This window comes from Micropterus dolomieu, linkage group LG19, assembly GCF_021292245.1.
Source record: "Micropterus dolomieu isolate WLL.071019.BEF.003 ecotype Adirondacks linkage group LG19, ASM2129224v1, whole genome shotgun sequence".
NCBI lineage: Eukaryota > Metazoa > Chordata > Actinopteri > Centrarchiformes > Centrarchidae > Micropterus > Micropterus dolomieu.
Genome location: NC_060168.1, coordinates 5,542,982 through 5,548,356, shown reverse-complemented (window position 1 = coordinate 5,548,356; position 5,375 = coordinate 5,542,982).

The window sequence follows — 5,375 nt, the reverse complement described above, 5'->3', positions numbered from 1 at the left end:
CCCCCCCCCCCCCCCCAAACACACTTCTGATACCAAACTCTGCCCTTGCCCCTTAAATTTATTTTGGCTGACACACAGTTCAACCGAGCTGAGCATTTTCTAATCTATTTTCTCACCATTTAACTGATAGTGTTTGGTTTGAGGTCAGTTCTACTAGAACTCACTTTCCAGATGCATTTCTCAAATCAGTTGCTGAAATATGTCCATACTGGAGACCCTCCAAGTAAATGCCATGAAGCCATCCGCTGGGAAGACAGTGCTGGCTCACTGTTTCCCTTTGGTGACACAAAACCAAGAGCAAAGTCTTTTTGCCTTATTGTACGTCAGCATGTTTATAACTAAGCCAAGAAAAAAAAAAAAAAACCTTTCCAGATGATCAGCATGGGCTAGTTTGTATTAATGATGCTGCTCTCCAGAGATGGCCAGAGTGAGAGATCAACTCTGCAATAAATTTCACAAGTGGATGACAAACCTACTAGCTCTACTTGTCTTTCTACTTGTGTCTCTTTGCAGCTCTTAGAGATCTGTCTAAATGATGCACAGCAGTTGTGTTTAGTGCATTTCTATCCCTTCCCCACATGTCTCCTTCCTTCCCATAATTACCTTTCCACCAACTCCTCCTTCTCTCACAATCCTTCCCTTTTCTTTCCCTCTTTTGTGCAACATCCTCTCTTCTAATGCTTCATGTTTTTGACTGAGTTATGCAAAACAGTGGTCTCAATGGATCCAGCAAGAGTCTCTTTAATCCAATTACTTCTCTTCATGCTTGTTGCCTCTGAGGCCAACACCAAGCTAATGTATACCAGTAGAAAATAATCCAAATGAAGGCCGTTTGAGATAACCTAAAATGAACCGTTGCATTGGTGGATTGTGTGGGAAAGAGAATAGTACATGTACAGTAGTTTTCCTGAAGACAAATGGTGCTGTAGTTACACAAAGCACGGGAGGCAAAATCAAAAATGGCTCTCATCACAATATCCATTACTGTTGATGCCTCTGGCCAACCCGTGTGCATTAATCACAAGACATTTCCATTGTGTTCCTGAGTGGAGGCAGTGTGAGGCTGGCCGCTACATAATTTGAAAAGCAGATGATTAAAGGTTTAAATTGCCATGCATCTGTCATAGTGATGTTGAGCTTTGGTGGATGTCACACTCCCAAAGGTGATTGTTCTCAAGAGGCTGAAATGTATTTCAATCACATAAAGAAAGTGAATATCATAAATTCTGACTTGTGGATTTATGAGCTGTGAGGCACAGATGCACGTGAAATAACTACATACTGTATATACAATAATGTAAACAATTCAGATAGTATACACCTTACTTACACCATCAGCAGTTGAGGTGTAGCTCTCTCTCAACAGTCCTCAACAGATTCTAATCCTGTAATACAAAATGTGCTATTAGGTGCACACTAAACATGCTCTTCATGTTTAACAAAAAAAATTCATGTGTCTTGTGAACTCAAAAGTAAGATTCCATTAGTGGTGTCTAATGGCAACAGCTCAAAAGCGGTCAAAGAAATATTATTACTCCAGTATTATCCTATACTGGTAACATTATGTTCTATCTCACACAGGCTCCGCCCTCTACTGGACTCTATGGGTACTACCTCTCCTCCTATCACACGCACGTACTCGCCCACTGAAATTTTGAATACTGTAAGTAGCCGACCAATTGGACGTCGCTACTGTACGTGCGTACCGTATAAATAGCGGTGTCCTCACTGCTCAGCATCCTTTTTTCTTCAGACAGACGGCGAATCGCCCACTGACTTTCACCTCCACGGATGGAGTCGCTGCTCCTTGAAGCTCGCCTTTGCCCGTCGTGCCCCGGTCTGATCGCCGGGGTAGACACTCATCGATCCAGCTTTGAATGCCTCGGCAGGGACCACGCCAGAGATGGCATCCGCCAACCGCCGGCGTGTGTTGACTGCCAAGCCATTCCTCTCATCCGGCGTCAGCAGCGCTGGGAGCATTTCTGGCAGTGTGACCTCTCCCTCATCTGCGAAGAGAGTGAGGAAGACGCCGGCCCGGATCCCCTCCCTGCCGAGGAGGATGCTCCGGCCCACGATCTACCGCCTCATTCGGCTTCACGCTCCCTGCCGTCCCTGCCGCCGCCGCCGCCACTGATCGACGATGATGCTGACAGCCTGTCATCTGCATCAGCCACCTCTACCGCGGCCATCTCGGCCGTGTCTAAAGAGCAAATTAATTCCTCTTCAGTCCGTCACAACTTCCCCGCGGTTATGGCTATAGCGGCGGGGCGCGTCGGGCTAGCACTGCCCCCCCCCCCATCCCGCCTAAGCCGGTGAGTCGGCTCCGGGAGGGGTTCTACGGGCCGTGCTCAGCCCGCCTTCGTCTCCCCGGCTCTCCCAGAAATCTGGCAGTGCGCCGAGGCATCCTGGGCAGAGCCGCAGCGGACGAGGGCGCCCGTTGCGGGTTTGATTGATTTCCTGCGCGTGCAGGGCCACACTGAAACAGCTGTTCCGTGCGTGCCCCTGCTGGAAGAGGCCCTCGCTGCCCACCTTCTTCCTCACTCAGCTGGCTGGTCAGCGGGAAGGAGGCCCCGCCCGCCGCTGGCGCAGGACAGGGGGACGTTGGAGTATTTTGAAAAAATATTCCAACTGGGCGAGCAGCTGGCCGCAGCGGCCAACAATCTGGGTGTGCTGGGCGTCGCAGCGGCATCAGAGTCCCCGATCGCCCCCCCCTCCTCATCGGACCAGGTGGATTTCCTGCCCCGAGCCATCGGTCAGATGAACAACCTGGTCCAGGGTGTGGCCACCGCTGCTGGGCGTGTCATGTCTCTGGCTACAGTAGGTTCTCGCCACGTGTGGTTGGGACTTACCGCTCTCCATGGGAAGGACCGGGAGGAGCTGTTGGGTGCCCCCATCTCATCTGACGGCCTCTTTGGCTCCATATCCTCCGCTACTCAGCACTTCAGAAGGTTGGAGGAGGAGAAGGCGCAGCTCAGTCGCCACCTGCTGCTGGCTCACGGTAAGGGCAGCGAGCTTCGCCGTCGTAATGCCACCCTCAGACGTCGTGCTCGCCGCCAAGCCAGATCGCCGCTGTCTTCATCACCGGCTACTCAGGGCGGATCCACGGATGCACCGCGCCCTCCCCGAGACACCGGGCCGCCCAGGGATCCCACACAGGCGAGAGGATTTACATCGCGGCCAGAGGAGCAGCCTAGACCCCCCCGCCAGCCTACCTGCGGCTGGGGGAAGAAGCGGCTGCTGAAATGACTGGCTGAGGAGGGAGAGCAGCCGGCCGATGTGGCCGAGCCCCTCCCCTCCATCTCATGTCCAAGCCACTATGTTTTTAAGTTGTGTGCTGCTTGTGACAAGGGTGTAATGTACCAAATGTTTTGATTAAAACAACCTACATTCCTCAAAGAGCTAATTCCTCCCCACCAACCCCTTCCCAGCAAAGTGTTGTGCTGAACACGCCACTTCAACACGGCGCGTTCACCAACGCTAAGCTAACGGCGTGGCCCACACCGCTCTCCCGGCTAGGGCTGAACGAGACGGTGGTGCGGCCCGGGCATCCACAGTGCTTGCTACGCCGCCTGAGCTGCGACACACTCCGCTTCTGCGGCATGACGGCCGAGAAACGAGCCGCTCTTGCCGTAGAAGCGGCACAATGCAGCTATCTGATCCTAGCTTGCATTCCCAGCGCGCCTACGTGAACCCGCTCGGGCGCGCTGCTAGCTCACCGGCAGTGTTTTCGTGCCACACAGACATAGACGCTAAGCTGCCGAAAACTGCTCCAACGAGAAGTCGCAGCGCATCACAGAGTATCCGTGGTAGCAGCAGCCTAGCCCGCTATTGCCGGAGAGATGCTGTCACTAGCCACGTCTCTCCTGTCATAGCAAAGCAGGGAAGATTGCTCGTTGCCTCTGCGAGCGGCTCGCTGCGCTGTTTGGCCGCAGAGGGGACACTATCTCTCCCACAGTGGCCAACAGCTGTGGAGAGGAGAGCTCCCCGGCTCGTCACTTCTCCTCTACAGTTCTGCTGATAGTGAACGCGTCGCCGTAGACGCTACGACAACACTGTCGCAGGCAATGACGTCAACGGAGCGACCGGCCGTGGTGCGTTCAGGACACCACAATCCGCTCGGGTTTTTCGAGACTTCGGCCGTGGTGCGTTCAAGGTCACCACGACCGGTTCGGCCCTTTCGATTGCAGCCCCCCTTGGGCCAAACTCCCATTTATGGAGGGTTTGGCGGCGGTGAGGGCCGAGGAAGCTTTCCAGCGTTTCATCCACAGCGCTCCTCAGCTAACAGCGCGTCCCCTGACTCATTTCCACACGGAATGGAGACGCTGCTGCAAGCCAATAGACTGGATGGACGGCACACTGAGGCGGGGTTACTCCCTACAAATTTGCCGTATCCCACCGTCTTTCCAGGGCATCAAGGAAGCCAACCTGTCCTCTCAGGAGGAGGTGGACTTCCTGGCCACAGAGATTCAACAGCTCCTGCAGAAACAGGCTATCTCTGTTGTTCCAACCACAATGGTCTTTACTCCACGTACTTCCTGGTCCCCAAGAAGACTGGAGGCTTCAGACCCATCCTGGATCTCCGCTACCTGAACCAGCATATTGCACGGAAACCGTTCCGCATGCTGACACTCAGAAAACTGCTAGAGCTAGTGCAGCCCGGCGATTGGTTGACGACCATAGACCTGAAAGACGCCTACTTTCATGTCGAGGTGGCCCGGAAACACAGGAAGTTTCTGCGTTTTGCCTTCCAGGGGGTGGCTTACGAATACACCAGACTCCCCTTCGGCTACTCACTGGCCCCACGCACATTCAGCAAGTGCGTAGACGCCGCACTGCTACCATTGCGCGATCAGGGCATGAGAGTCTTTTTCTACTTAGACGACCTCATTGTCATGGCCAGGTCAAAACAATGGGCAATTTTCCACACAGCTCAGGTGATTTTGCATCTGAACAACCTGGGCTTTGCAATCAACTGGGAGAAGAGCTCCCCCTATCCCCGCCAGGAGGTGGAGTATTTGGGGGTTGTGCTCAACTCAGCCAGCCTGAGAGCTCATCTGTCGGAACTCAGACAGACGACCCTTCTTCAAGCGGTCCGCAAGCTCCAGCTGAGAACTGCTGTGACGGCACTGGCAGTAATGCAGCTGCTGGGGCTCATGGCAGCAGCCCATCCAGTAGTTACCCTGGGCCTGCTACACATGCGGCGGCTACAACGCTGGTTTACCAGCCTGCATCTAAACCTCAAGAGGCACAAGCGATGCATGGTGACGCCCCCCCAGTCAGTACAGAGGGACCTGCGGTTCTGGGGGTCCCCTCATCGCCTGAGGGCGGGGGTACCGCTCGGCCGGATATCCTCATACGTGTCGGTGTTCACGGAT